This window comes from Chelonia mydas, chromosome 3 (assembly GCF_015237465.2).
Source record: "Chelonia mydas isolate rCheMyd1 chromosome 3, rCheMyd1.pri.v2, whole genome shotgun sequence".
NCBI classification, from domain to species: Eukaryota; Metazoa; Chordata; order Testudines; family Cheloniidae; genus Chelonia; species Chelonia mydas.
This window is the reverse complement of record NC_057851.1, coordinates 72,007,228-72,029,900: the sequence shown is the minus strand read 5'-3', so window position 1 is coordinate 72,029,900 and position 22,673 is coordinate 72,007,228.

The following is a 22,673-nucleotide window of genomic DNA, read 5'->3' as shown; positions in this document are numbered from 1 at the left end:
CATAGTTACTTCTTATCTCTCCCACATCCATGTCACTTTTCATAGTCTGGGACTGTATCTCTCTTCCAGCTACAGTGTAGTTGGCTAGAGGGCCCCTCTGCTCCCAGCCCCAGTACATATAAAGTGATGAGCTGCCCAGAAATGCACTTGCACTGGCAGCTGCTCTCGGATTGTGTTGATGAGAGGTTGTGGTTACCCCACTGAAGTTAGGATCCTCCTGGCAGCACCAGCATCCCTGCTGTTACTAACTGCTTACTTTGGTCCTCTTCACATCAAGGCAAGTTTCTTGCAGCATAGCAAAGACCCAGGAGAAGCAGGAAGATGGGAGAGACAGTCAGCCAGAACACAGCTGCCTTTCCTTCTCAATCCAGTAATGAAGGAGAGCAAGTGAGTGAGAGTTACTGAATCTTCTCTTTTAGCATCGCAGCAGCCATAGACAGCAATCTTACCTAGCCAATCCAGAGACCGCATGCCCCCACCCCCAATCTCTTCCTGATTCTTAGTCCAGGTAGGAGAACTTGAGGGGTGGAGGGTGAGCAACCAGGGCTCCAGAAATGAGAAAATGGTGTTGGGACCAGTGGAGGCTGGGAAGGGAGAAAGTAATGGAGTGTGGGAAAAGGAGCACAGACTAAAACAATTCGGTGCTGTCCTGCCCACTGTCACACCTATTTATTCTCAACCCAGTATGCCCACACAGGCCAGGCTATAATTTGCAGCATAGTATCTCTGAGTTACGATACAAAGAAAATACATAGAGTCAGATTAATATAGAACCAGGAGTTAGTTCAGTTTATGCTTTAAAAAACAAAATAAAACAAAAACCGGTAACAAGCAGCCAATCTTTCAGTTTATAGCAGGGGATGTTGATTATCTCATTATGGGTCAAATGTATTCCTAGTGTCATCTTGGGCAGTGTGGCTGGAGGAACACCCCTCCCCTACCCAACAACACTGCAAATCACAACTGCTTCCTCACAATCCAGGAGCAATGATGTATCCAACAGGACCCAAACTTTTGTACGCTATTTAGGCAAAAGGTGAGCAAACTCACCCACAGTAGATGGCTCAGAAACAGACTCCATCTTCTCTTTTAAATTCTCCTCTCTGCAAACCACATCCTTCTTATCTGGGTTAAGTTGCTGCCAGTTCATTTTCATCCAGATCCCTATTTCAGGCAGACATTGAAAAACTAATGAGTATTGTATAATGTGAGTTCAAAGAAAATAATGGGTGAGAGAGCATTTTTGTTGGGGAAAAAAGATAGCCTCAAAACTATGTTACATGCAAGGCCTTGTACATTCTGTAATTCTGAGGCTGGTAAATTTGTTGCAGTCTCCACACCAATTTGTAGAACTGCAATCCAGATTCTAAGTTTTCTTTAAAAAGTGTCTAGCTCCTCATGGCTGCAAGCAAATCTTCTAATCATATAACTGAAGCAGAGATGTCCTCATGAGTCTGCAAAGAACCCGACACAAGAAATCCAAGAGAAGTGTGAACTGCTCCATTCGTGTCTATGTGGTGTTAACTCTGGAAGCTAATGATGCCAATGCAATTGTCTATACTTTACTGTTTCATTTGCTAATCATGTTAAGCAGACACTTCAGCTGTTGTGTTTATTATCCCACAATCCCAGCTCCCTTCCAAAGACCAAATGTCTCCTAACCAGTTGCAAAAATCACCCCTTGACAATTCCTACAGTGCAGTTATGTGCTGTTCATACTCAGCATATTGATGATTGACAGTCTAAAGGTGGAGTAAATTGATTTTAATATTACAAATAATAACAAGGGATACTCTATGGATCATAGTATTCATTTTCATATTTAATTCAATACAAAATTATTTGGCATTTATCTGAGTACGCCACAGGATTTCCAGGCTGTTGCAAGTGCCATGGAAACAAATGAATCTTGCCATAAAACGTGGGTACACTTTGCCACCAAGTAGACAGCACCTTGTTTGCAGAAAGCTTTTGATAAATGTGCAGCATTTTTGGAGTATAATAATGCAAGGTGCAACAATACTAGATATATATGTACCTTTACTACTAGCGTTTTCTAACTCAGTTTTTCCTACAAAAACAGAAGTAATAGAGGCATCTTTGAATCTGTAAATACAGGCTGTATGCCAAAATCTGCCCTGTCTTCTAGCCAATGCCACTCCATTGAAGTCATTGACATTGCACGGGGTACAAGTCAGTGCAGAATTTGGCATTATAGCTTTAGTCAAAGCTCAAATTTATTTAAAGTTCTGCTGTATTGGGACTTTTAAAGCCAGTCAAACTGAATCTGTAATTTAGCTTCCCATTACTTTTTCATGACACCTTCTAGGCCAACATAACTTCCTTGGTGCCCATAAGATTTACAGTTTATGTTCTGGAATACAGCACTGATATGACCCTATGGACAAGTGTCACATATATCTAGCTGCTCTACTGGTGTATTACAAAAAATTAATGAGGCCACCTCTGAAAGGATGTTCTGGTAATTTACAAAAGCATGTTACATAACAAGCTAAACAACATACCATAGATATCACATAACATGTAAAACTATAAAATGAATTAACACCATTACAGCATGTGCAAAAAAAAAAAAGTTGTCAAGTTCTATCTAATTATTGATATAATTCACTTCTAGGTTTTTTCATACCTTCCCTTTTAATTTCCTCTATGATTGAAGTATTATTTTAAATACATTTAATTTATTACATCACTGTCTACCATACCCTTACGTGTCTTTGTTTGAATAAGGGAGGAGTCAGCATGGTAATCTTTTGTTATTGAGCAGAACTCTTGCTTCAAAAAAGTCACTACTCTCTTGAAATTTTTTAAAAATAAATGCCAGTAGATTCCCACTGACTGTCAGAATTTTAACGACTATTACCTAAAAATATACTGATAATCACATCAGAAATTCTGTTAGTCTGAATCTGAATCTTTACTTTTCACCTTCTGATTTAACACACAGTACAAGGCATATTCAGGTCTCCCCATTGTTTTAATATTCTGTATTAAGAAGTTTACACTTTATGAGTCATTTAAATGATAGTAACAACAATTTGCCCTTTAAAAATATCTAAAATCCACTACTTTATTCTAAGATAATAATGACTCCACATTAAAAAAAATAGTTTAGGCCAAGCTGCCAAATCCTATTACAGATTCAATCCTATTAAAACGTTCCCAGGTTTAAGCCTGCTTTGGAGTTTTTCATAAGAGTGCATGACCCCTACCAAAACCCCTACATGTGTGGTCAAGGGACCTAAGGATAATTGTAAACTCCATGGGCTCCCATTAATCTCAGCACAGTCAGATATTAGTGCTTGTAAATCAGCACCTAAACAAGGACAATAGTTAAAGCCATCAATAGTCTTTTAATGAGGCAGATCAAAAACAAATGAAAGCAGCAGGACACTAGGATTTGCCAAGGAGGGGAAAGGAAGGCAGAAGGCTTTGTCTGATTTCTTACACAAAAGTAGATCGAATTAGTCCAGGACCTGTACTCTTACTACTGGATCTGCTGTTAAAAATATATAATGTCTAGTGTCTCACTTTCAGTTTACAGGGACTTTTTTATACATCTAAAAGATGAGGCTATAACTGATCATCCCATCATGTGGATGTGGAGTGTGTGTCTGTCAAGAATTAGAATGAATTATCTACATCCTCGCAGGCATACTGTGCAGCTTTTGAAATTCCCACAGATGTTATTTAGCCATCAGAAAAGAAAATGTCCTGTTATGAAGTTCTACATTTAAAAAGGGGAAGAAAATAAAGCATGATAAGAATTTACTACCTAACACGCATGTGCAGCAGTACTACAGTGGTTGCTGGGCAACCTAAAGGCACTGTGCCATAGTAAAAGGGGGAGTAGAGGAGACAAACGCACAGCAACATAGGCGGCTGAATTAGGTAGTTAAGAGGACACTCACTAGGAGTCCCCTAGCTTCCAGATCATTTCTGTTTTATCTTTTTATTTTGCTGCTAGTTGCTCTAGACACAATTAGCTTAAAAAGCTGTGAGGCAGAGAATAGTTGGGGGGAAGAAGCTTTAAACTAACAGAAAAGCTTGTTTTATGTTATTGTGCCGAAACAAAGGACCACAAGAAAACATTTTGAAAACTAAAAGGGGAGACTAACTTGTTCGTCTTTTTTACAGCTGATATCTTGACATCACATATTGTGTAGAATGTCAAAATAAAACTAGAAGCGCTTCCAGTGCCTTGCTTAACATTGCCTTAGGAAAAAGCATACTGTAGAGCTACTTTAAATTACAAGTTCATTTACAAAACTTTTTGCATCTTCAGGGCTATTGCCACTTTTCTATTCCTTGGGTTATTGTTCCTGAAATGAATAAAAGTGTGACTAAAGATCTCAGCTAAAATCCTTGTAGAGTTTCATATCAATCAGACCAGAATTTTACCCCATGTGTCTAATCTTGCATCCTTTTTGCCCATGAGGAATTAGGTTTCATGCAAATAAGCCCATCCCACTACTTGCACAAGAAACAGCCACTGGCATACATAAAGGGTTACAGGATTGGAGGACAATTTGTATAGCACTCTCTTTTTCAGTATCTTTGAAACAACACTTAGATACCACAGTGATGGCAACTATAGAAAACTAAATAGACATAGAGGAACTGTGGAACAGTCTACCACACTGGGCAGATAGGATGAGCATGATGTCTGAATAGGTAGCACTCTCATGCTCTGGATCAGATGGTTACAGATCTTTGCTCCTCTCTAGAAATTACAGAGTTTCATTTCTTTATATAGTTGGAAAATAATTCTGTGGCTAATAATAGTCACTCTCTCCCTAATGAGATCACTTCACAGTCACTGGCACTGAGGCAAACATTTACAGCTAAGTGCTCAAAAGAGCATGAAGTACAAACTGTATATAAATCATTCCTCTGGAAAACACTATTTGAGTACAACACAAGATACTCTCAAGTATTCCTAAGGCAGGAAGAATGTACCACAGTCAGACTGAAGTGACTGTGTACACCAGCCTGATTCCACTTGTTCTTCACTAGAGTTAACAGCAGTCTACATTATTATCCCATTATTTCACATACCGGTCCCCATATATAAGACCGGCTACAGTCAAAAATTCTTATTACGCAATTCCAAGAAGCTGCATAAGACTAATATAAGTAGTACTACTGTTGGTCACCAATTCCAAAGTATTTGCCTTTGGGGAAGCTGTTAAATGCTGCCTCTGCAAAATATCTGATTTACATTTTTTAAAAAGCACAAAACTTTCTAACCATTACTTTTTACTCCTCTCCACAGCCAAAAGGTGGCAGTGTACTATCCATCATTCATCAGTGACACTATCTGCAGAGATATACTTGCGTTGAGCAATTGTATCCACTTTATGTCACCATGCTGATTTTCATTATAAAGATTTAAAAACTGTAATTTCCGTGAACACACCAGATTAATTACACAAATCACAGTGGAAAGCAGCAGCAACATTCTTTGATAAAGAAATAGAAACTAATCTGATCACAGTTACTCTGCAGCCCAGTCAAGCTCTGCCTGTGGTATCACAACCAAAACACCATGCTCAGTCTGCGGTTTAGCTTTCCTGGTCTTGCACCAGAATGAGGAACATGGAATGAGTCTTGTTGACTAAACATTGTTTCAGAAGTAAAGAAAGAAGCTTATATGAAATAAATATGCTGTAATGACTAGCCTATACCTCGTGTCATAATACATTATACATAATAATATTTAGCGCACACATCTATATAAAAGCATGTTTCATAGATGTCAAATCTGGAGCTAGTCAGAAGTTTTCTTTTGAAACTTTTTTCAATGGAAAAAGGCCTTTTGCAAAGTAATTCTATTTTCATCATAGAAATACTGGGTTTTCCATAGAAAACCTGAAAACAAAAACAAAAAAAAAAAAAAAAGATTTTTGGTTGCTGAAAACCAAACATTTCCAGTTTTCAGGTTTTGTATGAAAAACCTTAAAATATTCAAAGAAAAATTTTGACAAAAATTAAAACAGACAATTTTGTTGACATTTTTTGCAGGGAAAAACTATCTTTCCCAGCCAGCTCTAGTCACAGCACTTTACAGACACTGACAAGCATCATTATCCCCATTTTACAGATGGAGGAAATTGAAGCATAATGCAATGCTCAAGCTCACACAGTGAGTCAGTGGCAAACTAATGGGTAAAACAGTTTACTCTCAGTCTGGTGCCCAATCCACTGCTTCCTCAAATATCTGTGTACTTTAATCTATTATAGTTTGTATCATTATGTGTATACTATCAGTGCCTGGAAAAGAAATAGATGGCATGCTTCCATTAAAGAGTAATTTGCTGTTTCTCAAATGGTACACTTTGTCCATCATTGTCCCTCTTTTTCAGCTGCAACATGGAACTGGGATTACCAACTGACACCTCTCCTTAGTGTGTGTGCTCTATATTTTTAATGTCATCTTGACTCTTCCCTCTGATTATCTCATGTCTGGGTAGTTCCAGGGGAGTAGGAAGTCATATGGTAAAAGGCTCAATGGATTTCACGGGGATAAATGGGAGGGGCTAAACCTCACTTCTTGTGTTCTCCTATCAGCCATGAGTGTTGCCTTTGGGACAAGCTGCAAACGTGTCATCTTAGCTGAAGCAGGTGAGAGGCATCTCAGAGACAAAGTGAAAGGGAGGAAATGGGACTGTATTATTTTAAACCTTGCAGATTGGATCTAACGTCAGCCTTTGATATTATTGACCAAGAGTCATTTTGAGTTGTATGTGGGATTTATGAACTAGTGGATTACTCCTTCCTCAGAGAGATCCCAGGGAGTTCTGCACACCATCTTACTCATCTATGTGTAGGTAATTGCAAAGCAGCAGGGGAAGTGCTGAGATATTTTGGGCTATGGTGACAGTGTGCACTTCATCTTCTTTTAGTAAAATCTAGAGGACACATTTTCATTGCTGTCACAATGCCCAGCCAAGATAGGAAACTACACAATAGTGAACTGATTTTCCTGACAAGATAGGTGAGATGCTTCTTTGTAGGAAGAAGCTTCTAAAAGAGCAGGCTGAGATGACTATCAAGCATTGAGGAAGTTATCCCCAACTTTTCACCAAAGTGTTCACGGTGTAGAAGACCTATTGGATTCTTTGCTGTGCCTGCATTCTTAAGTAGCAGTAATGGACTGTAGCTTCACTGACCTCTGCAGCAGGCTAGGAGCCAGTGATCACTCCTCTCTGATGTACACCTCACAAATGTCACCTTTGCCACCTCCAGGCTAGATCCTGCAATGATCTCTACTTAGGGCTAGGCTTGAAGACCATCCAATAGCTTCAGCAAGTGCATAATACTGTTGCATGCCATCCTTAGCAGGATATGCTACTATGAACACCAAATATCTATATTCAGCTTTTTATATTGGCTTCCTATTCATTTCTGCATACAGTTCAAGGTGCTGGTAACTATTTTTATAACCCTGAATACTGTGTGACCCAGTTATGAGAGTGATTGCCTCTTGCCTTATATATTGCCATGCAGTCACAATTGGCTGGCTCAGTCCCTACATTAAAAGTTCCTGGGCCCCTGCATTTGCAGCTCGCTTCCTTTTGACCTGATCCAAAGCCCAGTGAAATCAATGAAAGACTCCCATTGACTGCAATGGGCTTTGGGTCAGGCCCTTTGGACAGGCACAAAAGTATGAGGTTGGAAAGCAAATATACAAGGTTCACTTATGTTGTGTAACATTTTTTGACTATTTTTGTTTAGTCTTGGTCTTTGCTTATTTTCGTTTTTACTTTTTATTGCTAATTTGATGTTGTGGGGTTAACATTTGGTCTATTAAGACATGGGTTTTAAGCTATGTGAATGATATTGGCAGACTTAGTGCTATCAGAGTGGCTGCTCATGTAATTTGAATATTTTTTAACTGAGTGCACCTGGTTTCTATGGCAGTAGGTTCTATATAATTAACACAGTAAATACCATAAATATTCAGGACATGGAGCTTTGCAAATTTTAAACCTAAACTTTTTTTATTTTCCTGACTTTTCATATGTGAAAAGTGTACATATTTTCAGTGTATGACATTATGAATTATACAGTAACATTTTGTATTTAATTGTTATCATGATTTACACTCTGATAGCAGTACATGTGAAAGAGTTGAGTGTCCAAAGGGAAGCTGAGCAGAGTATGCTGACTGATGAGTGAACCTAAAAAAAATCATGACTCAGCCAAATTTATAGCGTTGTCTTTGGTGTCAGAAATCTGAAATAAATGAGAATAGACTTCATGAGATTTTAGGTAATTCCCAATTCCAACTAGGTCAGAAACATATGGGTCAAAATCTTGCAATCAAAAGTGTTCTCACCAAATTTTCAGTATAGTTTTGTAGATTTAAGAGGTTCAGACAGATTGGATAACTTTATATAACCTAAGCTCTTCGGTCAGAGGAAACAAAGATTCAAGTGCAGGCTGACGGAATGGAAATTTCTGAGCTCTAGTTTGTTGCTACAGAGGAGACATTATCTTCTAGGTTCCTTAGTAAGAGAAGCTTAATACAAGGTTTTGGAGTCACACAATATGTTGACCATAAAGTCACAGGGTGAAATCATGGTCCCATTGAAGTCAGTCGGAATTTTGCCATTGATTTGAGAGGGGTCAGGATTTCACCCCCGCCCCCCCCCCCCTTTTTTTTGGTGAGTCTCTGTTCCTACACTTGCCTACTTTCACATACATTCCCTGTATAGAAAGTCCTCCTGCCTACCAGATACTGTATTGTTAACTTCTGTGTACTTTATTTATGCCATTTACAGCCACAGTCTCACCGTGGCTAAGTTAGCTAGTTCATTACAGCTGCAGTGAATATTGCTGAAGTATTTGCACTGGGAACATGCCAAGGTTTGAAAACTGCAGTGGGAACAACGCAGGTGCCAGAAACCGTTACATTGCTGGGGAAATTCACTCTTGAAGCAGAACTATGAAATTTTGCAGCAGCATTAATTGTCCCAATAGCTAATCAAATAAGAATGTAAGTTTTATACCATAGTTCAACACACTTCTATTACAGGCACAAGGGCCACATGAAGGCTAGAGTGTTCTTTGGGTGGTGAGCTTACTAGTCACACCACCACCAATTTAGCTAAACTCTGTTGCCTGAACTGTAAAATATTCAAGATTCAAGATCCAAGATAAAAATGTGCACTCTCATGCTTCAGATCGGACCAATTCTGTTACGTGCACTATTGAAGGATGAAGCCTTTCTCCTGGATCAAAATGCGGGTGAGGAATAGTTATAAAGTTATCTTCATGGAAACAAGCAGAAGGCCCAAGGCAAGAGTGAAACAAGTACTCAGAAAGTGACTTTTTAGATTTTTGAAGTAGGTCAGAGCTAAGGTATGTTATTCTTCCTGCAAAAGTCATGTTAAGCCTTTCAATTAGGAAAGGATCCATTTATAAAGTTCTTCCATTTTTTATTGATTTTTTGTGTCATTCTTAAGAAGATGAATAACCATATGATACAAAACTGGACTAAGAAAATTTCTTTCATGTCTTCTGCTGCTGCCAAAGAGAATGGTTTTGGCCATCTCAGTACTTAGCAGCATTACTATTATAGAACTTTAGATTAAAGGCAACTTCAGGTGGTACAGCATTTGTTACTAGCCTGGCCAAGTTCCCCTTCTTTGTTGTAAACAGCCCCACATCCTGGGAACAGGTGCTTCTAAGCTTCCTGAGTCTGATAGTGACTGGTCTCTGTTCCTAGTTCAGCATCTTTCATGTACACTCCCAGGTACATACCCCATGTCTGAAACCATTCTTGGGCAGTGGAACCCTGCAGTCCAGCTACTTTCGACCATGGAACCACTGCCACAGATCTCCTGAGCTCCCAGTCACTAATACTCATTCCCCACCAGAGTTCTACCAGGCTGTAGGAGCTTTGATGTCTCAATTAATCCCTTTAAGGATAACATAAGAACACAATTGCTGCCACACTGGGTCATCCATCTTGCTCAATATCCTGGCTCTGACAGTGGCCTGTACCAGAGCTTCAGGGAGAGGATATAGAACAGGACAATTACGCCCATGTCTTCTACTCTCGGCTTCTGGTAGGTGGAGGGTTAGGGTCACCCTGAGCTTGGGGTTACATCCCTCACCATTTTGGCTAATAGCCATTGATGTACATATTCTCCAAGAACTTATCTAGATCTTATTTTGAACTCAGTTATAACTTTTGCTGTCAAAACATCCCATGGCAATGAGTTCCACAGATTAGTTCTGCATTGTCTGAAAAATTACTTATATCTAATTTAGAACCCATCATTATGTATGTATAGTTGAGATATTTTCCCCAGTGTCCATTACTTTGCACTTATCAACATTGAATTTCATCTGCCATTTTGTTGCGTAGTCACCTGTTTTGTCCTCTGTAACTCCTTGCAGTCTGCTTTGGACATAATTATCTTGAATAATTTTGTATTATCTGAAAACTTTGTACTATATTTTCAGTCAATTTGCCTAGTATCAAAGTTAGGCTCATTGGCCTGTAACTGCCAACATCTCCTTTGGAGCCCTTTTTACAGAAATCAGCTTTACATTAGCTACCTTCCAGTCACCTGGTATAGAGGCTGATTTCAGTGATAGTTTACATATTATACTTAGTAATCCTTCAATTTCATATCTGAGTTCTTTCAGAATTCTTGGGTGAATACCATCTGGTCCTGGTGACTTATTACTATTTAGTTTATCAATTTGGTCTAAAACCTCTTCTACTGATGCATCAACTTGGGACAATACTTCAGATTAGTCTCACCAAAAGACTAGCTCTGATGTGGATATCTCCCTCACATCCCACACAATGAAGATCAATGCAAAGCATTCTTATAACTTCTCTCCAATGATCTTGTCTTCTCTAAGTGCTCCTTTAACACCTTTGTCGACTAGTGGCCCTATTGTCTGTTTGGCAGGCTGCTTGCTTCTCAGGTACTTAAATATTTTTTCAATGTTAGTTTTGTGTCTTTAACAGTTGCTTCTCAAATTCTTTCTTGGCCTGCTTTGTTATACTTTTTCATTTTACTTGCCAGAGTTTGTGCTCCTTCCTGTTTTCCTCCTTAGGATTTGGCTTCCAAATGTTAAAGGATGTCTTTTTGTCTCTAACAGCCTCCATTACTCAGCCATTTAGTCATAGTGGAATTCGTTTGGTCTTCCTACTGTCTTTTTTATTTAAACTATACATTTAGTTTTAGCCTCTTTTATGATGTTTTTAAGTAGTCTCCTTGCTGCTTGTAGGCATTTTACTCCTGTGACTGCTTTTTTAAAATTTCCATTGAACTAGTGTCCTCATTCTTGTGTAGTTTCCCTTTTTAAAGTTAAATGTTACTTTGGTGTGATTTTTTTCTAGCATTTTCCCCTCTTAAAAGGATGCTACATTTAATTACATTATGATCATTATTACTGAGCGGTTCAACCAGATCCTGTGCTTCTCTTAGGACTAAATCAACATGACAGGCAAGCAAGGATCAAAGATGTAGCACAGGAATTTCTGAACTAACTTTTGAACAGCACTAGAACATTACAGATCTTTGGAAAAAATAAACAGTTCCTGAACACAACACAGTCAGTCTGATCTCACCACTCTTGAGTCTCCCAGGATTGGTCAGAATCCATTAGACCAGGCAGCCCTTGCCTTCTTGGCCGGTCTGCTAGCATGTGGTGATGTAATGGTTCCCGATTCACAGAAATGCCCCTCCTTAAATAAAGTCTCTCCTCTCTAGCCATGTGGTCAGGCAGAGAAATCGCAGCTTTCCCTGCCATATGCTTAGATCAGGAAGTTCTTGCCTCTCCTCCAGACAGTTTCTGTATAGAGTCCAATCAAAGTCCCTGGCCCTGCTGGTAGAAAATCTATTGTGCCAGCAGTGGAGAGAAAGTCGACACTGGTTGACTTGATGGCTCTCTCAATCATAGTCTTTCATCTAGGTGCCCAGCCCCTAACACAAAAGGGATGTTCTACTTCCCAAATGGAAATTACAGAACAAACGAAGTTGACAGAGAAGGTTAAATCCAAATGAAAGCTGAAATACAACATAGCCAGTGGCGGGCTGTGACAATTCTAGTAAGGCATGTAACAACTCACTGGCATGCCTTAGGTGGTCCAAAAGGTTATACAGTATGTGGCGTGACCTCGCACACATGGCACATGTGAGGTTACACTGAGCACAAAATGGCATCCTCTATGGGGGCCAGATGGACTTGTCCCCTGGGCCGTTTTGGGCCCACTGGCCACCAGCTGGACAGCGCACAGCCAGACAGGCATGCAGGGCATGCAATGCATGCCTTGCCTACATAGATGGCAGGCTACTGAACATAGCATTCAGAAAACAAAATGGTCTTTGCCATTCATTACAGACATGTCCACCATTATTCATCATTTTCTTGAATGTTTGTAGGTGGCCCAAAAAAGGACTAAATCCTTGGAATATGTTAACAGTTTGTCAGAGTAACTTTATTTTAACCTGCCCCAATAGGGAACAAAATTACAGACTCTGAGGATTTGTTGATACACTTTCTGGAGGTGTCCATCTCAAATACATTACAAATTAAAAATGACTGAGAAATAAAATATAAGGAAAATGGAATTACTTTCCTATTCCTTCCAGGAGAGCTCACTTGGAGAAGCCTCGCCCGTTTATTTCTCATCTTCCAAGCATGAAGGAGCCTCTTTTTTGTTTTTAAAACCTCTCTCTCCAGCTTCACAATGCGGTGCCCGTAGGTGGAGCTGTTCAGAGAATGCATTGCCTCTACCTCCTCCGTGAAGAGGTAAGAAGTTGCTCAAGGACATGCCTGTCTATCTCCAGGCAGGAGTTTTTTCCTTTGTATTATTTTATTTTTCTCCCTCTCCACTGTGTTCCCATGGTAGAGAGAAGAGTTTTGAGAACAGCTCCAACTTCCACAGGCTTTGAAACTGTAACCAACTGTTTAAAAACAAACAAAACCCACTCAAACAAACAATCAGATGGCACGTATTCCCCATATTTACTGGCAGTTACCATTACATGAGGGCAGCCTGAAGACTCTATGCACTGACCCTGTCCTTCTCTCAGCTCCCTCAGACATGGGTTTGCGCAGCATGGCCTGACCTACCATTTTCTCTATCCTTCCACTGGCTTTTCCTGAGAATCAACACAGCAGTCCATCCCATCATGCCTAATGGCACAAGTTAACCCTCTATTGCCCTGGCGCTTTCAAGTGTGGCTTAGTCCAGATCTTCATTTTACCATTGCTTTCTCTGTTTTTTCTTTTTCTCAGGATGCAGAAGGGCAGCCAAGTCATTGTTAGCCTTGCAGTGCCAGTAGGCCGGTTTTCTGTTTGGCCTTTTTTAGGACAGTGTGAGCTAACCTAGCCTGCTTTTTTACCACACTTAATTACTTTTCTTACTAATACAGCACAGTAGCATACCCCATACTGCCAGCCTACATGTGCCCAAAGACCACCAAAATAACGGGAGTCTGCTAGGGGAGCTATTAAGCTTAGCTTCTCTCAGTTTCCTATCATGTGTGCCACATCAGCCTTGCCTCCCATTTCACTGAGCTTGACAGCAGCTAGGACCTGCCAGCTCCAGTGGACATTCTGAACAGCTGTGATCTTTCATTAAAATGTCAGCATCAAGGGAGGAGAGTGCGCCATTTTGTTGCACAGCTGTAAAACCACTTCAGCAAGGCTTTAAAGCACAGAGCATTACTTCATGACCATGAGGCTTCAAGCATGAGGCTTCTCTCCCTCCCCCACCTGCCCTTATCAGCCGCTGGTCCTATACATATGGTTGAAAGAGGGGGCTCTTCAAGAGTCAGCTACAGACTAGGGCAGCAGCAAAGCTGTAGCTGCAGAAGCAGCAGTCTTTACAACTGTGAGGCTGGGCAGCCCGGTAGATTGGAGTTGCTCTACTATTTATGAGGTAGTTAGTTCTAGCTCTCAGTAAGATGCCTGAAAGCTGGTGGGCTGTCTCGCCAGTCCAGAAAGGAAACATGCCACACCCAAATCTGTTTCAGACCCTTATCTCATGACACAGTTAATTGTTTAAATACAAAACACCAAAATGAAGCAATTCCACTGACAAATGTGGGCTGCCACTCCAGAGGCTTTTCCTTTGCCTCCCTCAGTCTCCAGCAAGTCTTCCTTGAAATCCCCTGCTGAGTCATGTGACAGGTAGGTAGCCCTTAATCCTTTCCTGGCTACTTCACCCTGTAACAATGCAATTGTGTACTGTCATTGTCAGATGAGCACTCTGAAAGGGTAATAGAATGAGAAAAAGACAAAGTGAAAAAAATGCCACAAAAAGCAAAACCCCACATACCTTAGGCTTCTACCATTTTCCTCCTTCGAAAAGAGCTTTCTTGCAAAGATTTCATGCCTTCAAATCTAATTTAAAAATCCACATCAGACAGGTCGGCTCTCAAAACCATCTGAGAGGGTCTTTCCATAGTTTTCAAGTTCCCCTCATCTTTCCTGTCACCTCTCCTTCCTCTGGACCAGTGAAGAGGCAGTGAAGGATACATTGTGAATGTCTTTTCACCAGCAGCAATTGCTCCTTTGACTGAGTAATTTTTGGGGTGTTCATTCCAGATTCTTCCTTGTAGGAAAGACAACTGACAAGTTGCATCCAGTGCTGATTCTGTCTATGCCGATTGACAGTATGCGAGGCCAATTTCTTCATGGAGTCCAGAACTTTCTGTTAGATATGTTTACTCAGGATTTTCATTGTCCTCCAAGGAAGTCTATCAATCTGTGCCAATTTTCTAGTGCCACCATTGCTACTTTGCTACATTGCATACCTAATTTTAAGTCCAGTAGATGCCCTTTGGCTTCTCACCCACTCCTTATTTTCTTATCAGTCTGATTATCACTCTACAACAAGGTCACAAATGACTTTAGGTAGCCCACCCATACAGCTTACTACCTGTACATACAGACCCGACCTTTCAACTGATTGTGTCCAGCAATGACTTCATTTATTTTCAGAGAGGAGTTCCTTAGTGCCATCTCAGGATCTGGTCCAGCTCTGGATGTTTTAGAAGACATTTCCAGTTCTAGTCCAGTTGCCCAAGGAAAAATTTCATAATTTGTACACCTTTCAGGAGCTCAAGTATTTGCCCTCCAAGGACTACAATTACCTTGTAAGACAGTGACCACATGTGGAAACTGTTCCATAGTGGGGATGCATCTCTGTGTTCTATGCACTTTCCTGATTATTAGTGGAATTTCTTGACTCAGGAACCTCATGATCTTCTGAACCAGAGGAAGCTCAGATAGGCCCCATTTAATTCAAGGTAAATGGCTGTCCAAGGAAACTTAAGACTGGAAAGCAGTTAAGAAAGCGGTTTTCTATCTACTCTTATTCTTCTCTTGCCATTCACATGAAAGACAATAATAATACCTCTGTGGCACACTAGCACTTCCAAACTGGAACAAGAAAGTACAGATTGATAATCCTCAATGAAGCAAGGAAAATTCTGATGCTCCTAGAGCAGAGTTGATTATTTCTTATACGACTTAATTTACAGTAGTGCCCACTGTATGCTATTTTTTTCCTAAGGCCTCACACCCTCAGGACAATTTCTGTTCTGAAAAGCTCAGTACTTGAAGCTTTTAATGATTAAAACTACCTACATTTGAGCAAAGGAGAAGACTAAATATCAGATGACTAAGCAAACACCAATTGGATGCACTAGAATGAGAACTAAATCATTGAGTCCTCAAGCAGTTAAAGCTATAGTGGTCCAGGGACCCATAATCTCACAGACTCTTACATATATCAGTTCAGAATCTTCGAGCCTCCTGGACCAGGGGAAACTCCTATTCCAGGATCTTCTCAAGCTTGCACACACCTACAGCACCCGAGGCACTTGGCCTAGGGCCTGAGAAGTTTTGCCTTCTGGAGCATGAATATTCAGGAACGCTCATGGACCTCCTGATGAGATCTAGTGACTGTTCACAAATATGAGAATTTCAAGGGATTCTGAGAACTTGATCTTCATGATGCCTTGGAAAAGATATGAATCCCATTTTGTCTCACAATCAGGATTATACTGGAGTTCCTTCTAAATGGGCTCTTGATTGGATCTAAGTCCTAGCTTCTTATCAGTGTAAGTTGACTGTTAGGTGCTTAGTAGCATACTTCCACTTCTAGCCCTTTTTTCCAGTACCCTCATGTTTCTCAATTCTTTAAATGCTGTGTCTCTGAAGAGATGCTGTCAGGAGAATACCTGAAGCATCAAATCAATCTCTCAATCTTTTTTGTTTAACTTATTGAGGAGTCTTTTTTGTATTTTCTAGTAAAATGTTTTTCCCTATTAGCAATTGCACTGATCAGGAGAGCTAGTAAATTTGGGGGCCTTACCCATCTGAAATATGTATGTATGTCTTTTTCCCGGATGAGCTGATTCTCAATCTGCTCCATAATTGTGTACCCCCTAATTATGTTTTTTACTTGAAGCAGTTTATTTGACTTTCTTGTGTCTAAGCCTTTCCACAGCAAGGAGAATGTGCACTTTAGATGTGTCTGGGGCATTCAAATTCTATTCTTGCAAAGCTAATCCTTGAAAAATTGGATGCAATTTTAGGATTAGAAGAGTAACTTTAAAAATGGCTGCCAAGCATCCACATACACCATTTCCTGATAGCTACATTCAGTTTGTCAATCCTACAAATAGTTCATAAAAGATCCCCTTCGTTCTGTGAGGGTTCACTCAGTCAGGCATCTGCCCAGGAAATGCCTTCAAGATCACAGAGCTTCGTTCAAATAATTTTTCCATTTGTCTACCTGATCTTTAGGACATTCCTTTATCTGTCACTTGAAATAGACATGAAGTGTGGGCATGAGGTTCCGTGGTGTTTCTTTTGGTTTTCTGTCTTTACAGTCCTTCAGATGGTGAGGGGAGGAAGAAGAATGGCAGTCCTACGATTCCATGATTCTAAGAAGAAAAGCTGTAAAACAAACACCGTCAAATAAAAGCTTTTCTCTCTTGGTTCAGTTTTTTTGATGTTTTAAGTGTCCCTCCTGTTTGTGGAGATTTGTTTTACTGCTGGCTGCTTCCCAGTTGTAATGTATTATAGAGCGGCAGGTGCCCACAAGGGAGAAAGGGAAAATGTACACATCTACATGTAATTTCCCATTCTCTGAAGTGGGCACTTGGTACTTCATGAGGCCCCATTTACTATATCACCTAATTCACATCAGATTCTAGGTTAATGGGGAAATATCTCAATCTTTTCTTTTTCCTTTACAGAACTTTCCAGAACAGAGATATGGAAAAATCTTGGGATTCCCTCACACTGGGATCTCATTTTGCCACAAATCTTCATTTCCATTTTTTTTTTTGCTAAATAAGTGAAGATGTAGATAAAAAACAATATCCTGCCTGGGGATGTCTAATCTTTCATAATGTTTATTAATCTGAATTTATAGTTGGTCTACCCAGCTTGGGCAGTTTGCCAAGGAAATAGAAGCAATCTGTTCCCTGAAAAGCTTTACCTGCTAGCACTACAATTAAAAAAAAAAAAAATAAGAGCAACCTTTGTGCTTAGAACAGAAGACTAACAATCAAGGAGTAATGAATCATAGAGCATCAGGTATCCACTTCAGAGAGGGAAAAATTATGAGTAGGTGAATACATTTTACTGTCTCTTTTTTGGGGGCGGGGAGGGGGACAAGGATTCTTATAGGCAACTTAACACAGGATGATTCTAGCCCAGGACAGTTCCCTTCTTAAAACTTGAAATGGCCTGTAATGACTGTTACAGAATCATTATCTTTTCATTGTGTTGGCCAACCAAAGTTTACAATTCACGGTCTCTCTTGCTTGGAATAGAGATAATATTGTTATAATTCATGGCACTAAAACAATATGAACAAGACTATCATAGCACGACATACCTCATCATAAGATGATTTTAAAAGAAATTGGTACATGTTTCTTCTCAGTCAGGCACCTCTCAAAATGCAAGTGTCAAACATATCTGAAAGAAAGTTAATTATAATTGTCATTTCTAGGACCACAGCTGGTCACAGCTATTTTTGCTGAAAAATGACATGGTCTCAGATACTGCAGTAAGACAAGACAAGACCCCAGAAATGTGGCTTAACTAGGCCACAACATTATTAAGTAACACACTTGGGAACTATCTGGGAACAACCATGCAGGTCATCATTCCTTTGTAATCTGTAATATTGGGGGATGGCTACCATCACCACACCACCCTGTCAACCTGGTCCAAGCCCATTGCTGAGACCCCACCGCCCTCCCCTCATGTGAGGGTTAAGAGGGTGGGTGAGAGGGAGTGGTCTCCTTGCTGTACCAGATATTAAGAGCCCCAACCCTATTCCTTACTCTTTTGAGATGCCTTCTCCTAGTCTGCTTCCAATTCTGATTTGGCCGGGAACCAACCCCCCCTACTGACTGCAACTTGGCAGTTAACCAACAACCATGAATTCTACAATCTACCCTACCTATGAGGTTCCTGGGCTGCTGAGAGGAAAATTGATAAAGCTGACCAGACCAGTCTCTGACCAGACTGGTCTGGTAGTGAAAGATAAATTCCTTCCCTGTCCCACAAATGTGACTAGCATGATACCCACAGCAAGGCCTAAAAACCCAGTCTTACACTAACCCCAAGAGGGGTGGTGGCAGGGGAGCTCTTCTTCCCCAAGCACAATGGTGCCAGGGGAAGGGCTTATAAACCATCCCCTTGGGTGCATGGGAGCCAGTAGCCTTATGCTGAACCCTTCTGTCCAACCAACCAACCACAGAGGACTCTCCTCAGTCCTTGAGAAGACTGAACATCCATGAGGGGGGTGCAATCCTTAAAAGGGCCAAATGTTTTCTTTCCCTTGCTGGTCCTCTCTACCTCTGAGGCAGCTAGGGGACATCTACTATCTGTGATACAGTGTGAAACAATAAGTCTCTGGCCTCTTTCATTGCTCGGCTAACAATTATAACTGTTAATAAACTAAACTTTTGCTAAACACTGAAGTTCTTTCCTGATAAATATTACAATAGGTAATAAAGAAAAAACTTCTATATGGAAATAATCAGTTTTACTGAATATACAGCAATGGGAGGGGCATAATATCTGCCATTTTCAATAAAGATGTATACATTATAACATTTTTAATTGTGAAAATATCAAATTTCTATGCATCAAAGGTGAAGTTCACCCTGGGGCATGGAACTGACACTATTTAAACCTGCATAAAGCCTGTGTGGAAAGACCATGAATTGAGCTTCATGGATAGCATGATTCCAACACCCCACAATTCATGGGGTGTGTGTGTGTGTCTGTGATTCTTATTGCAGTACACAGGCTGGAATAGCAGCAATGGAGGGAATAGGTATTTGTGAAGCATAGCATTCATTGGCCTTGGGGTGGATTTTCCCTATATTTGCATACAGCCCAGTTTCTTGAGCTAGAAGCAGGTGGAGTGGATTTCCCTTCAAAATGCTTATTTTGGTGCATATAGAACAAATATAATGCATTTTAAAAAACTTAAAATATTATGCATCACAGTACTTGGGAGGGAGTGGGGTAGGAGCATGGGCTGGAACAGTGCATGGGATTCAAGTGGCAGTGTAACAGAAAAGTCGGAGTGTAACAGAAATGTAATAAGTGTCTGTATGTTCCAATATCCACAACCCCAAGTGTTCAAAAATTATGAGTCAGGCCAGCCAAACTCATACAACTATTTAGAAATCTCTTGATTTTTAAGAGAAATAAATAAATTTTGGGATCTTTTCATTTGTCTTCTGGTTAATGAGCCTTTAATAGCAGTCAGATCACATTTTTAAAGGCACAACCACAAACGCTAGTGTAACAGGGTTGGCACCCACCTCTCATGAGTGCTCCCTTCTGATTAGGTGTGTCTGCATTCTTTAGGTCTGGAGATCCCTTTCCATGGTTCTCAGGCAGGTTTTCAGTGACTCAGCTCTCCAGCCAAGTCACACTGTCTGCACATTAGCCAGCACAAACGCCTTCCAGGAGAAGCAGTCCACAGGGGGCTATATCAGTACCCCTCCGGTGGTGTCTCTCTCTAGCCCTCCTTGGGCTTTAGTCTTTAAGTAGTCCAACCCTAGCATGGGGCTATATCCCCAGGGCTTCCTCTCTGGAGATACTATCCTTCTGTAGCCCTCCAGAGGCTCAGTCCTTACTGAGTCCCTAGCAGCCAGCCAGGAGCATCTCCCTCCCCCAGTCCCTGCCAGCAGAGATAGCTGTCCGTAGTCTTGCTGCTCTTCCAGGCCAGCAATCCATTTTTCTCATTGCAGCAACTAACTGCTGTGCTGTTCTGCACCTCCTTTTATATGGCCCTCCTGGGCCCTGATTGGCTGCTTCCCCTGTAGCCACTCTAGCCTGCTTGCAGGACCTCTCCCCTTTCCCGGCATCGGTGTGGCAGAACCCTGAGGCCTCCAGCAGGGGGCTTTTGGGCCTAGTCTACCCCATCAGAGCTAGAAACTTACTTTAAAAAAACTCCAAAGCTGAGATTTTCACATAATCACTGGTCTTTAGGAGCTGAGGTTTAAATAAAACATAAAATATTGCGAGACTTGAGATAACATTGCAAGAATTGGCAACATCGCAAGACAATGTGCTAAATCCTGTTTATCAGTATGATAAATGCATTCTTTTACATCTCCAAATCCTGTAAATGCTAATATGCTTTATATCTGTTATACATTAAATAAGCCTTCCATTACACAGAGAGGCTGACGTGTAATTTCTTCTTGGCTTGACCAAGATGAGCCATTACAGATTTGTGTGATTTTAACTACTAGCACAGCTGAAGCTTGCAAGAATCATTCAACAGAACAACATGCTGAAACAGTTTCAATTTCTCTCCCTCGCAGCAACACACCATTTTTGTTTAGGAAAAAAATGACTAAGCTGGCCTAAAGGAAAATACTACTATAGATTGCAGCTGACAATAATAAATATATTTCAGTTTAGAAAGAAAAAAATAACCAGGAGATGAGCCCAGACTAAAATCCTGTGATACTGTGGCTTTTGGGGGCATTCTAAATCCAAACTCACATCCAAGATTTGTGATACTAAATAAAAAAGATGTATCTATGGAAACTTCAGTAACTCTCATTCAAGTCTACTAACCGCTACTGATGACAATACAGGTGATAAGATATAGACTCTCATACTGCTGAATTCAGCCAGCAAATGACTCATGATGACTGACAGATTTTTCTGCTATCCAGACCACTGGGCTTCTTATGAAACAGTTAGCTCTGCCCATCTTCCTATGGCTAAATGACATCACTATCAATATCCAGGAAAAATTTGGTGTCCAGCACCAGGAAACTGGGTACCAAATACTTTTTTTTTGTTATGATGACTTAAAAAACCAAACAGTTTATAAAATTAGCCCATGCAATGGCCTGGAGAAGAATGTTGTTTCATAGAGCCCATGCTAGCCAAACTTCTGGAGAAAACTTGGGGCTTTCACTGCTCTTCCAATGTCCTATAAAAGGTAAATCACTGAGCACCACTAAATAGGGGATTTGTAGCAATTTACCTGAGGTAACTCCCAGGAAAATGGTGAATTTCCATGATGCTGTCCAACATTAGTTTGGCATAAGCAAGATAAAGTACAGTTAACCACTGGAAGATGTACATAAATATTAATAATCCAATGGTATTTTACATACACAGTACAGCTATGTAGGGCAGAATCAAAGCAAACTCATTAAACCTTCTTTATTCAGGCATTTCAGTTAAAAGGTTTATATCTGGGCAATCTAGACCACACAGTGGTATCAAGTTAATTACTTAATATTACTTCTTAGTAAGCATTTTGAAGTTGCATATTTTCATGGTATACTATAGAAGGTTTAAATTGAGAGTAGTCATATTTCCAGTAATACAAAGGAAATGCACCACATTTGAGGAAGGCTTAACCAGAGATAAGTAGCTTTGTGATGGGCTTTGTGACAATGGCAAACCAAGTGCCAGCTCATGCCAAGGTCCTCAGGCTTCACCTGAATGCTGACAAATGCAAATCTGGAATCAGTCTGGTTCACCTGTGTGTTAGTATTGTTAAAATAGATATTAGAGGTATAAAAATGTGATTCGTGTTTAGACTTTATTGAGTGCTTGTGAGTTGCTGCATGCATTAATCTCACTTATAACACCTGTGTCCCATATTGTAAAGTCATTTTAAATGTCTGTTTTATAAGCCTCTGTGACTCTGTAAATCACCAGACAGGACAGAGACATTAATTAGTGTAAAGTGCTGATCTCATACAGAAGATGTCATGTCCTGCCCCACAAGGAAGACCCATCGACACCAGATGAACTATTGTGGAACATCAAAGAGGACAAAAAACTTTGTTGATTGCTCCCCCACCACAATGAAGAGGAGTGATGCAAGTGAATTTCTTCCATCAGCTGAGTTTGCAGCTCAAAGTACAAGGGAGGAAGGGAATAAAAAGCCCTAACAAGGAGGAACTGTGTCTTTATGCGGCTTGGACTCTGTGGGGCAAGGATTACTAAGCACAAAAAAACGATCCCCAGTGCTTAACCTGGGTTAACTCTAAAGGACATATAGATCTTGCTTATTATAGAAGTTTCTATTATTTTTTGAAACTTAAGATTGGAACTCATTTGTGGGTATATATGTTTACCTGCTTTAC